General features: G+C 50.8%; 1 protein-coding gene across 6 annotated transcripts in view; it reads left to right on the forward strand.

The window, feature by feature from the left end:
• The window catches only part of LOC144156196 (band 3 anion transport protein-like), a 217,898-nt gene that overhangs the window by 78,601 nt on the left and 125,567 nt on the right, over nucleotides 1-13,730 (forward strand). The window contains exon 1 of one of the 6 annotated variants that reach the window (XM_077688069.1): nucleotides 866-913. The exons of 4 other annotated variants lie outside the window; for them this stretch is intronic. The gene's annotated coding sequence lies outside the window, so the exon portion shown is untranslated. Of the gene's footprint in view, nucleotides 1-865; nucleotides 914-13,054; nucleotides 13,074-13,730 lie in introns of those variants that run through there. One more of the 6 variants, XM_077688070.1, reaches the window with a different exon arrangement.

Here is a 13,730-nt window from a genome sequence, read left to right on the forward strand (position 1 = left end):
CGCCTGTTGGTGGCATTAGCAAAAATATATTGAACAGTTGTTCTGTCTCTCTCTCTCTCTCTCTCGCTATTGCGTGAGGCTCTGCTTGACACATCCCTATCAAGTAACAGCGTCCGTACTAAAAGCTTTTTCACTGCCATCGAGACTCGACTTTCGTGTATCGCTCTCTTGTACCATCGCCACAGCTGTTGGCCATCCTCCTTCATTCTACCTCTTCCGCCAGGATTTCAAGTCCCTGCAAACCATTCCCGTAGGCAGCTGGCAGTCAGGGAGTGAGGCTCTTTGGTGCCATTACCGGAATTGCTCGATTACCACTCAGCGGTTTCCCTTCGAGGTTTCGTAAGCGTCAGTACGTTTTCTCCGTTGGCCATCGGTGCGGCGCCTCTTCTTTGCCACCTCAGATTCCTCCGCTTCCTCTTCTGTCGCGCTTTCGGTGCCGCCGGCTGGACAGGTGTGTACGCAGCGGCCTTGGCCGTGCCTTGGAGCGGGTTAGCTCCGAGGATTAGCCGTCTGGCACTGGCGGTACAAATGACAGACGGCCGCTGCTTCGCGCGACGCGGTGACACTCGGATTACCCGGCGCCGCTACTGCGCGGCTCGCGTGCCTCTTTCTTTCGTCCAGGTCGTAATGCCGGCCAGCTCGCAATGCTGCCTCGCCCCATTGGGCGCCTTGTTATCCGGGGCAAGGGCGCGCGCGAGCTCGCCGAGATGGAGCGGAGATTTATTACCGGCCGGCCGGCTCACATAAACACGGCATCCTTTCTCGGAGCCGGCCGTTCTCTCCCTCGCCCTCGCCTCCTCACGATGATGCTCTCGGCGACAGCGGTTCGCGATGGGCCGTCATCTGCTAACTTTGGCTACGTGCGCGGACATTTGACGGTCTCGGACGCGATCAGCCGGCCGCACGTTTGTCGGTAAGCTGTCGTCTTTTCGTCCGTCTACTCCTGTTTTCTGTGCGCACGCGCGTCGTGGTGTCGGCGAGACGAGCATCCGCATCCATTTTACCCTGCACTTGTGGAAACGGCGCAGGTGGCGATTTTATAGTAACACCAGTGTTGTTCCTCTGAGTTACTACTTGAGGTAGGTGCAGTGAAATTCTGTCGTTGAAGCCTGCGTTGTTACGTGAATTCGCGCAGCGCCATCTGCAGTGCCGCGAACCAAGCGATGCTAAAAGGTGAACAGTTTGTTTAACGGTAATTGTGTTCAGGCTAACTGAGCAGCCGTTTATCTGAGCAGACAGATAACTATTTTTCTGTCGCAAGTGATGCATCCATGAAATTTGCGCTAATTGGACGTCTGCTCCCATTCAAACGGTCAGGCATTTTGCAGTACCCCCAAAAAAATCTAACCGAAATTAAGGTTAACTAGACCCCCCCCCCCTTTTTTTTTTCAATTTCGTTTTGTCTTCCCGCCTCCTAATGTTCTCCCCCTCTGCATCTATTCCACCCGAAGCGAAATCCTGCGCACAGCGCGGCGCGTGGCCCCACTGTAAGCAGCAGCCCCGGGACCGTGTCTTTGCGAGGGAGCTTGTCCGAGCCCGCCCAGCAGGTGAACCGCTCATCGGGGCCCCGATGCCAAGGCCGAAAGGGTGCGGTGCCACGGGCCACACCCGCAGGCAATACCGTGGATCGCCTGGTAGCGTGGCGAAGACGAGCGCTCTTGTTTTTTCCCGTGCCCCGCGCCGAAGGCCCTCTCACGCCGCTATGACGAGGCCCCCGTCACTAGCGAGTGGCCGTCGGAGTCGTGCAGCCCAGCGCTGGCCCCATGAGCTTCGAGGCGGGCTGTTGCGTCTGGCTGCGTGACCTCGGCGAAGGTCCGCGCTTGTCTGCCGCAGTGGCTCCATTGTAGCGCGCCTGATTGCGTAACACGCCTGTTGGGTGGCACTTTAGAAGACCATTAGGGCAAGGGGTCCCGTCGGCACGTGAGGGAAGGGTTGATGCCACCGTGAGCGCGTCGACCTGGAGATGGGTAATAGCTGCGCTGATGGCCCCGGGGCGCTCCGAGGGGCATCGACCGGCGAATCGGTCTTCGTGGTCACTCCTCGTGTTTCCACTGCGAGCCGCCAACAAGCGATTCAGTTTGTCCGCCCCAGCTATTCGAGAAGCGGTAACATAAGGCGGGCGTCATCAGTGCTCTCTCTGCCGCGATGACTGCGAGCAGTAAAACAAGCCGCATAGGCCAGATTTGTGTCGGCGTTTCTTTTATCGCAGACTGTGGTTTGGGGCGGCTCCGAGCACAAATTTGCCGCTTCGTACGTCACGCCATTCCCATCATGACGCCCTCCTCACAGCCGCGTGATGTTCCCCGTGGACGGGCAGTGGGTCATGGCACGCCGTTGGGCCTCCTGTGAGGCATCGCGCCGTCCTGAGGTACAGCCGTCGGATTGAGGAGGCGGATGAGTGGGTTTTGGCATGTGCACGAATACCCCCTCCACCTTTCGTCATATACATTCCATCTTCTCGCCGGTTTATTCGGAAGGTTTTGGCTCTTGGAACTGGGCAAGCGAAGTCGATATATTTCGACAGAACACATCAGGTGTGGTGATTCTTTGTTCTGGTTAATCGGTAAGGACGTAGAAATTGTCAGGGCCCGTGATGGACCTGCCCCTGTGCATGCTGCTCAAGGGGATGTCGACCCTCGTTTCGCTGGTTCGAAAGGGTCATTTGTCCATGATCCATGGGTGCGTGCGGCGCGCATCAGCTGATGCGGCTGTCACAGTCGTACCGGCGCTATGCCTGCTGTATTAAAGGTGATCTCGCCCTCTTCTTTTTTAAATGTAAAAAGTTCTATGCTCTGCAGCGCAGTATACGGCAGAGGCGGATAGGGTGTAAATAATAGGGGAAACAAGTGCAGAGTGCCAGCCTCGAATGTGATGCTAAAACCTCGAACAGTGTGCGGTCACTGCTAGAGGTAGCGCAGAGTGCGCGGCCGCGCTCCGCGGAGTCCCACGACGGGAGCCTCGGGAACCTTACTGCACATGTGCAATCGGTGCCAAAGGTGGAGACAGCTGCGTGTCATCTGCTGCGGTTTCTTCCACTTTGCCGCGCGCGCTCTTGAACGGAAGCACTGCAGCCATGGTGCTATTTTAAAGTATTCGAACTGAGTTATAGAGGCACGCATGCAAGATGTACCCAGAAATTTGAGATGTTTTTATTGATCTTCTAATAAATCTAAAGCATGTATTTACTAACTCAACTTTCTTTGCCTTGTGATTTTTTTTCTTTGCAAGGATAAAAATGCTCAACGCGAACCTCTAACAAAAATGACCATCCGGAAGTGAAAAGCGTATTTAAAATTTTCTGTGTGCAGCAATGCGTGCTTTGATAACTCAGTTGGAATAAGTTTTGTTACAGCATGGTGGCTAGATTGTTCGCGTACTTTCGCCGCGCGCGGTTAAGGGACACTGAAGTGATATGTAAACATTGCGGGATTACTAGCGCAAATTGTAGTCCGGAGTCCCCAGGCCATGTTTCGACCACTCTAGGCGCGTTTACGCGATTTTATTTAGTAGAAAAACTAATTCGAAAACGCTGTCCTCCTCTCTTTACGCTCGCCCATTTTCTGTGGCGTTTTCGTGTGACGTCAGGAGGGGATGAACTGGCAATTGGCTGCGCCACGGCTGCGCTACTGCACGGCTCCCCGGCCGACAGAGTCAGTCGGCCCAGCGTTTCGTCCGCCGGCCGCCGGCGGGTCGTCGCAATCAAGGAGGTTAAAAAAAAATTGCTTGGTCGCAATTCGTTCGCTTAGTTGAAACGAAGCCAGTACACGTTTGTGAATGGAAGAATGTGCCTTTCTTTACTTGGTTTGTTTGTACACTGTATCTAGCTCCAAGTCAAGGTCGCTTCACACAAGCGCTGCACATGCGACGCTTCGCTGACTGGTACGCCAGTAGGAAAATATAAGGCCTCTTGAAGGCGGGAGAAGAGTCAGCGAAGTCAATATAGGTACTAAGCAAATAAAATCAACTGATATATTTACCGTACAGCGTAAAACTAGGGCGCGGGAAGCACTTTTTTGCGCTGGGCGAACAAGCACAGCGGTCAGCAGCACGACTACGCATCTGCGAACGCTTTTCCGTCTACGAAATGCAATTGCTAGACGTGAGCTACTGTGGAAACTCGGGCGACGCTTACTGCACGATCGCAGTACAACAAATAGTCACCTAAGCGGCTTGAAATGCCAAAACTAAATAAAAGTGTAAACCGGTTGTACAATATATACCCTAAATTAGCAAGGCATTCCCGTCCCGCTCCGTGGCCTAGCAGTCTGGGGCACTAGGAAATCACCCCAAATGTTTTGCGAGTCACGAGTTCGAATCCCCGCGGGTACGTGCTTTTTTTTTTTTTTTTTTGTAAGTTAACTTTTTTGTTTTCCGCCGATGTTTTCTATATTGAGTTCACCTTTTTTGGGGCCGCAACGTTCATGGCTACACGAACTAGTTCACAAAACGCGCGCGGGCTGGCACTGGCGCGCTAGCGAGTTCTCGTTGGCGTGCTGTTGCCATAAGCACCGACTGCTTGCAGGCAGTGGGCACAGGCCAGAATGAACAGACCCTTGGCCTGGTGCGAACACGCTTTTTACGATACAGGCATGAGGGAGGCAAGCTCCAAATATGGGGGAAAAGCGCATGACATTTGGGCGTCTGCGGGTACGCGGAGGGCGTTCATGCACTGCGTAGGTCTCGGCTAGTGAATGCTACGACTACAAGCCGTCCTGGGAGGCTTATCTTGTGCATTTTACAGCCGACAACATGGCAGAATCGTGGTACGATGATTACTGAGATATTGAGAATGCCCATCCAACAAAGCCATTGATTATGTTTTACAGAACCGAAACCGAAACCGAAACTTGTGTGATTGCTAACCTTGGGCATCGTCCAATCACGGCGCCCCTCCTCTCAACGTCACAGCCTTAGTTGGTGCGGCCGCCGCAAACCGCGCATGGTAGTTTTTCTTCTTTCGCGCTTTGTAAAATAATTACCGATTTGTCAACCAGATAAACGATGAAAAGTGTGCTAATTTGAGCCAGTCTACGCAGTGCAAGCAAAAACGGGAGCTTGACAAATTCACTTCAGTGTCCCTTTAAGTGAGAGGAACCGCAGCAGACGACACCCGCCGCGGTGGCTCAGTGGCTAAGGCGTTGCGCTGCTGAGCACGAGGTCGCGGGTTCGATTCCCGGCCGCGGCGGCCGCTTTTCTGATGGAGGCGAAAAGCAAAAACGCCCGTGTGTACGAGATTTCGGCGCACGATAAAGATCCCCAGGTGGTCAAATTAATCCGGAGCCCTCCACTACGGCGCGCCTCATCGCCTGCGTTGCGTCGGCGCGTTAAACCCTACAATCAATCAATCGCAGCAGACGACGCGCATCTATCCCCGCCTCTGGCACTGTATGCGCATGTGCAGCAAGGTTCCCGCTGCACCCGTTGTGGCGCTCCGCGGAGCGCGGCCTTGCGCTCCCTGTTACCGCTAACCGTGGCCGCGCCTGCACGTAGCCTCTGTCATATTTGTGTATGAAGTAGGCTATGGCCTATAACGGGCTCGCTTTTAACACTGCAGTAGAACGGACAATTGGACTGGTTGGTAACTGTTCACCTTGGTGGTGGAAGGGACGAAATTAGAAAAACAGAAGCGCCGTGTCGTCTCAGTTTTTCTAATTTCGTCCCTGTAGTGTGAGCATTTCCACCACCAAGAAAATCGCCTTTAGTATAATGCTGGTCTTTCATTGTGGGGCTGTCTTCGTTTCAGGTGGTTATGGGGATGTGAAGAATCGCCGGCGCGCGCGTGTAGGCCGGCTGGGCAATCCGCGCGTGACGCTTCACGGGTTGGAAGGGCATGGGTGTGGGGCGCTGGTTATCTTAGCATTCCTTTTGCTCTGGCCGTGGCGTACTTAAAGGTCAAATATTGGCATTGAGTGTGACACGGATGCTTGATTTTCGCTAAGCTTAAGCTTCGTGTCACGTGAGGCGGGAAAAGTTGATGGCAAAACAGCGCGCGTAAACCGATCAGAACCGAGAATTCTCAAAGAATTCGGCGACTCTGGGAAGATCAGGGAAATGTCGGATAATTTTCGAATTTTTGTTCTTACGAGAACGGAATTGTGATAGAAGGAAAACAACGTATGCTTACGCGCGCACTGGGGACGCGATTGTTCTCGGCTTCGACTTGCGTTCCTCAGCTCGCGCAACGCGACTAGCGACGATCTTCCGTCAGCTTCGCGCATGAACTGTTCCTACGCCTGACCGTTTCTCTCCTCCGTCTAACATTAAAACGATTTGACGTGAGTTGTGAATAGTGTCCAATTACGTCAGGCGACTAAAGTCTGGAGTATGTAGGTCATGTTCTAGCGTTCTCCAGCTGATTCACGCACGGTTTTCAACGATAACAGTGCGTTCAAAAGTGCCGTCTCCCTCACACCACCCTCCCAGCTAGTGCGTCCTCATGGCTAACGTCGGCCATGAGGACGCACTAGCTGGTCTGCAAGGCTAAGCTTCGCGGATTTCTAGCTTGCCTTGTCCAACGTGTGCGCGAACAAACTGAAAGTCGTATTAACCATGAGATGAATGAAAATCAATCTAAAACCTGGATGTTATGACGTCATTTTAGTAGTCGTTTCGGCTACCTCGAAGGACGCAGTTTTTTTGTCTCTCTCTCTCTCTCCCTCTCCTGGCGCCCACTACTCATAAACTAAGGCTCTAGATTTTCGCTGAGGAATCAGATAATAGATTACATGGATTCAAATTGCAACGCCGCCCCAAATAGAACTCACTAGTCCACTTCCGTGTCCCTTTAAGCGGGACCATAACATGACAGGTTCCGTATTTGCTCGTGTGATAGGCGCACCTTTCTCTCCAAAATTTTCATGCATATTTCGGGGGTAAGAGATTCTTCTCCGAACCTTTTTGTCACCGCGATATTGGCATTGCTAAATGAAGTTTCGAGAGCACCGAACGTATAGGAGCACCGTTACGCAATAGAAAAAAAGAACGAGAAAGCATTTGAACCTTGGTCTTGCTAATAAAAAAAATGGAGAACTCTTGCCATGACTTGGGTTCTTCTTTGCGCATAGCTCATCTTTATGACAAGCTTGCAGTTTCCATTTAGAGGTCGGAAGCCTGCGCGAACCAAGTATGGAAGCAAGACTTTAGACGCCATCTACCTTGTTCGGCGTAAGTTTGATGGGGAGCTTTCAACAGTGTAGCAACCGTGTGCAAGCAGTGGGCTGCTTGATGCGACGTTAAATTTGGGCACAGCCTTTTGCCCAATCTCGACTTTGGAAATTCACCGCGAATTTGCCATCTTGACGGGTAGCGTTTTCTGACCGGCTCTCAGTTGCCTCACGTGCTTCCGACTGACACAGTGGCTTCGTGTGATTTCGCAATCTCGACGTTTCATGACGTTTAGCGGCATTGGTGCTAAGACTACCGGTTTTCACGTGAACCGGTCTTATTCTACCGCTCCTACTTCACTGCCATCAACCAACGACACTGAAGCCCCAAACGCTGATTAATTTCTGATGGCCTCATGGCTAAGGCGTTGCGCTGCTGAGCACGAGGTCGCGGGTTCGATACCCGGCTGCGGCGGCCGCTTTTCTGATGGAGACGAAAAGCAAAAACGCCTGTGTGTACGAGATTTCGGCGCACGTTAAAGATCCCCAGGTGGTCAAAATTAATCCGGAGCCCTCCACTACGGCGCGCCTGATCGCCTGCCTTGCGTCAGCGCGTTAAACCCCTCAATCAATCAATCAATCAATCAATCAATCAATCAATCAATCAATCAATCAATCAGTCAATCAATCAATCAATCAATCAATCAATCAATCAATCAATCAATCAATCAATCAATCAATCAATCAATCAATCAATCAATCAATCATTCTTATGGCCTCAATGCGCATTGGTCAGCGATCTCAACACCAGGCACGCCGAAACGCGGGAAAATCGACCCGCTACACTTACGACGATCAAAACTGAAGCTCCCGGAAATCTTTTTGGCGCGAAAAAAAAAGAAAAGCGTCGGGCAAAGTGTCAAGCGACTAGCGTTACGAATTGCGGACGTTTGACGTACGCAACACAATGGCTTAGCAATTAATTATGATTTTTTTGCCCTCACATTGTATCAAATTTATGGCTGGTGTAGAAATACTATAGTGCGAGGTATATCGAAGACGGCGGTGTACATTTCATTTGCTCTTCCGCGAAAACAGTGCGAGCTTAGCGCTTACGCGCCATGATTTCAGGCATTTGGCGGGAAAGACTGCGTCACACGTTAGCAACTTTTGTTTGCGCAAAGGTCGCGGGTTTTCACTTGTTAAAGGAAGCCTTCTTTGGTCACCACTTCCCAAAATGTGAAGAAAAAATGGCAGCATCTCCACTCCGTGGGTGATGGTGAGGGGGCGGAGTACGGGGACTCGAAATGACTTAAAAGTTGCGCCTCGAGTGACATCCGATTTGCACCCCGACCATCATTCGATTTGAGCCGTGAGTTGCACCTTGATTATTCGCTAAATGAAACTGCAACTCACTGCTTGGTTTTCGCTTGATGGTGGTGTGCGCACCGATGGACGCGGACGGACATTGGGAGGTCCTAAGGTACTCCGCACCTAAAATTTTACGAGCCTTCGGCGCCGTACGCCCTCGGCGGGAATCTGAAGACATGCGCCGCGGCATCCAAACTCGTCCACTCACCTGCAATGGTAACGCCAACTCCTCATTGACGTATTTCTAGTTCAATTATAAATGACGGATATATTTATGAAGACACGGTTTGCTTCTGAAGCACCTGCTGAACAGAAGCGTTGGTGTACCCCCTCCGCCCTTCATTTTATCTGATTTCTGGGCCCAAAAGGGCTTTCTTCCATAGCAGTGTGCCAATGAGCAGGTAGAGATAATTGACGAACGCAGCCTGAGGCCCAATTATTTCGCCGCGCATCCCGCTTTCCCGCATTTTTCCGACACCGTCCTAAAATTTATTGTGCTTGCACAGGAGATGCGCTTGAGATGAGTGGACGTGGACAGTTGTTTGCTATCGCAGGCGGTGTGTTGCGGCGCGTTTGCTTCCACCACAAAGGTCAACCATTACCCCTCGAGAAAAAGAAAAATGAAGGGAACAGTCGAAAGGAAACGCAGAAGGCGCCCACGGCATTCGGAGGTTTTGTTATATTACATTGATTTCTTTAACATAACCTTTTTTTTTTTTTTAACCACGGCCTTCGCCTCGTCCCCCTGAAACAGTCCTGCATGCGGCGCTGGTACAGATGTCTCTTTTTTTTTTTTTAGTTTCAGTTATCTAGTGTAAAATTGTGCGTACATATTGTGGCTGCTACAAAAATGTGCCGAGTCTGATGTATGCCCGCCCATAATTTACAGCAGGTGTCCTGTGCATGAGTAAAACCGAGGCTATCCGCATCGAAGTTCCACATTTCACCACAGATTGAATTCACAATTGCACATACATTCCGTATGCAGTAGGCTCGAACAAACGACTGCACATTTAATCGGGTTACTTAAGTGGCGTCACACAAGCGCAAGTTTTAATACCGAATTAAATAGGCGAGTGTGAAACAGTTGACTTTGCAATGCGATTTATGCATGCGTGAAGTATGTCAATGCGTTTCGTGAAATGTCACCCACTCATGGAATTTCTGATCAACTGTTTGCGAAACACCTGGAAAAGTCGGGAAATCAAAATTTTGTGGCTCTGTGTTAGTATCCCTTGTGATGAAAACCTCTCGCAGCTTTAAACAAGCGTGCAGCACGGAGAAAGTTATTTTTGTTTTAGCGCCTATAGAGGCTGACTGTACACGTGTCTACAGGTGCATTCTAGGAAGTTAGTTTTTACGAGCCTGCACGAGAAGCTTTCATTTCGTGTGTTCCTGTCGCGTTACTATACTCGGTGACAACTTAAGAAAGCACCGATGATGATGATGATGATGATTTATATTGGTTTCCCCTTTGTATCGGGGTGATGACATGTCATCTTACCAAAAAAGACTAATATACCTATGTTTTACACTTTTGGTTCAATACTAGCGCTGCTTAGGGCAGGCACAAAAAGCTTATGAGGCACAAAATACTTTTTTTTTTCTGTTACAAGTGGTAACTGTCCTAGGCAATATTCCCCTCTCTGCTTTTCGTCCACCAGCATTCTAATCTTCTCTTCGTCCCCTCGACAGCCTTGAAGTTAACTTCCTCTGTGATACCTTTAAATCCTAGGGCTTCTGACAGCCCAATATTCCCTTCATGTAGATTTGGATGGATACCCTCACATTCTAGCACGATGTGCCGCATAGTTTCTGTTTCTTTTCCGCAGACCACGCATACCCCATCATTTTGTGAATACTTCCCCACAAAACTCTTAGTTCGCAGGCAACCTGCTCTAGCCTCAAAAAGCAAAGCACTGCCCTGGGAATTATCGTAGAAATTTTCTTTTCTGATGTTCATCTTCTCAGCCCTGTACATCTCTAACGACGTTTTGGCTTCCATTTTTTCCCTCCATTTATTCGTTTCAATCTGCCTTGCCTCTTTTTTGGTTACCTTGGCTGTTTTGGATTCCCCACTGTTCTTTCCGTATTTCATCGTAGCCTTCTTGTCTTTCTTAACCACTGCGTGTCCACGCTTTTCAAGTATAGGTACCTAAAAACCTTAGCTGCGCCGCGGAAGTTGCCGAAGTTGCGCCGCTTAGCTGCGGAAGTTGCCGCTGTGCCTTATCACCGTAGCCGGATGTTTCTCCGCGCGGCGCAAGTAGGGCGCTACTGGGAATATTTTGAACATGGCGTGAGCCGTTCCCGTTATTTTCTGGACTTAATATGCTTATAAACGACTCCAGTGACGACAAACAAACTGCGTGAGACAAGGCAGACGATATCACGCATTCATAGCAAACCCCTTTCAAAACGCGCGCGCACTGACGTCACGGGTCCGGCGCTTTGGCGGAGTGATACACTACATGAGGTGGTGCCGTTCTTGAGTTGTAACCGAGTATACTTCCGGTTTGTCAACTCATGCGTCAACCTGTCAAGCAAGAAGTCCTGCAAAGTTCATTAATATTAGGGCCGCGCTTGGGGTGACATTTGGCGGAACGTTTTCATCCATCCACTTGGAGCCAGCTGCCGCCGTGCGGTTGATGGCTCTAATTGAATTCGCGTAGCAACTGTTACTTCAATCTAACGTTCCGCCAGATTGGGTGAATCTTCGCACATTAGATAGTTGTAGCAGAGCGGAGGACCGGTCCCGGTACGGTACCCGGTACACCTGCGCATGCGCACAACCAGTTTTTCCAACTCTTCGCACGTGCCGGGTACCGTACCGGGACCGGTCCTCCGCTCTGCTACAACTCTTTTAAAGAGTAGAGAGTTTTAGCATACCGTGTGTTCCATATGTTAGAGAGTTATAGCAGAGCGGAGAACCGGTCCCGGTACGGTACCCGGTAGGCTACCGGCGCTACTGCGCGTGCGCAGAGGCTGAAAAACTGGTTGTGCGCATGCGCATGTGTACCGGGTACCGTACCGAGACCGGTCTCCGCTCTGCTATAATTCTCTGTTGTGTGGGTACCATATGTACCGGGACCCGACTGGGCATGTGCGCATTCGTTCCGATAGGGTGGCTTAGTACCGCTGACGGGCCGTCCCTGCCTCGCCATGCGCGTGCATTCTTTCCGATGGCATGCGGCCCTCCTCGCCGTGCCCCCCCCCCCCGCGCGAACAGTACGCACGGAACACACGGTATGCTATAACTCTAGTTTTAGCTAACCGTGTGTACCGTGTATACCGTAACCCGACCGCGCACGGCGACGAGGGCCACCCCTCACCGGAATAAATGCGCTGGCAAATGGTGTACTACCGGAGCTGTTTGCAACTGGGGTGACATTCGCACACGAACGTAACTGATCACATGTTTATTAAAACAATTGCTATGCTTGTAACGCAAATGGGTGCAGCTGAAGGGCGTTGGAACTTATTCAAAATGTTTTTTTGGTGTGCCATTGTCTCCATATTTTAGGGCGTCGTATTTACGGTAAACATCAATGGGAACATTGCTTTATCGTTGAAGAGGCCCGCTGTATTGGTGCAGCGAGATTGAAGCTAAAGTAAACAGCTATTTCCAGTGTACTACTTGTTTTGTTGGGGCCAGGATTGTTGGGGAGGGTGAGGGGGGATAGGTAAGAACAACCTCTTGTCTCGACCTGCGCTTTTTTAATGCAATTCGATCCTTGACGCGCTGCCTTGCAGAAAGAAGAAAAAAACGCCGAGTAACAAGTAATTTCCAGCACAAGTACATAATGGACGAGGACATAGAAATGCAGCCTTGAATTCGCGTCTTTTTATCCGATTATATAAACGTATGGGGTTTCTGCTGCAGGCTAATATATTTTCATATTGACGTAGCTAGCATGCATAATGCAAGCTATAAACGTACAAAATGGCTTTTATAATTCGGTTGTGTGAGGCGTCAATGGCGTCATGCTTTAAAATATGACGACAGTTGCGACAAGGCCCTGAACTGGGCAGAATGCCCATTTCACGCGCAGAATTGTTTGGTCCCGCCCTCATCACTGCGGGAAAGCTGGCAGTGCATGTGCAGCGGCGCGATAATCGCTAACAACGCCGTCAGCTCTGCAGTGGTGGCTGAACCGCATGCTACGCGGCCTAATGCATCGTGCACGCTCGCCTGGATGTCCGCACGTCGGCCGGGTAGTAAGCATCACTCTAACATGGCGTTCGCCCGGATTGTTTCACAAGTTCTCTTTTCAAGAACGTGGTCAAGAGACGCAAACACTGGCGCCTCACTGTCGCATTGCCGCTCAGCACGCGCTACAGCTTGCCTCGCTGCTGACAATGCTCGCCAAGGAAATCGTGGCGGCGGGTCCCGCAGGGCTCAGCAAAATTGCGCGTTCCCCGCGAGGTGTGACAACATAGCGTTTGCGTGTCCGTGTGCAGGGCAGTGTGCAGCGTCACCAAGCATGCTAACCCTCTCGCTCGCTGTGGGCTAAGGGCTTCTACGCAGCGTGGGAATGTCAGTGCCCGCGGCATGCGCGCCGTGTGCAAACGCCACAGCTCAGCGACGCTGTTTTCGCCAAGGTATGAGCAAACTTGTGTGATCAGCAATGCGCCCCAAGCATGCCTGGCTGTCGCCTCGGCTGTTCTGTCCGGACGTATACATTTGGGCCGTAGATTTGACTGGCGGTGCAGTTCTCGGCGCGTGCGCATTTTATATCGGTCGGCGTTTCCGTGTACGCGCTAGCTCCGAGTCGAAGCCGCCTCCTACTCGTGCTCTCACCACACCATGCGGTGCAGTGGAGTAGGGCAGAAAAAGGGACCTATCTGGAACGGAGGATATCGCGTAGTTTTCTTGCGAGCGGTCACGCGAATTGTGCGCTTTCAAGTAAGTTATACTCGGTGTTTGGATCACGTCTTGTTAGCTATACTGTGACGACTCAAAGGCAGCGCTCATTCTCTCAAGCCTAGTTTCCAATGCACAGTCGCCGATAAATGAAGCGCAAGCACAATGAGGGCAGCGAATACGCACATAATCAATTATTATGGTTCTCAGGGGTGGAATAGGGGCGTGCATTAGGATATTTGCGGTTTCCAAACTGAACCGTGCGGTAATTTTACACTGCAAAGAAATTAAACGGAGCTGTTTGTAAGTTACCAGCCATATTTTTGTGTTCCCGTTTTACTTGTTAATGAGTAGTATCATTTAGCCGGTCTTATAAACATATATTCTTGTTCCTT

The sequence above is a fragment of the Haemaphysalis longicornis genome, unplaced genomic scaffold (assembly GCF_048455015.1).
Source record: "Haemaphysalis longicornis isolate Haplotype H1 unplaced genomic scaffold, Haemaphysalis longicornis Haplotype H1 scaffold_1, whole genome shotgun sequence".
Lineage (NCBI taxonomy): Eukaryota > Metazoa > Arthropoda > Arachnida > Ixodida > Ixodidae > Haemaphysalis > Haemaphysalis longicornis.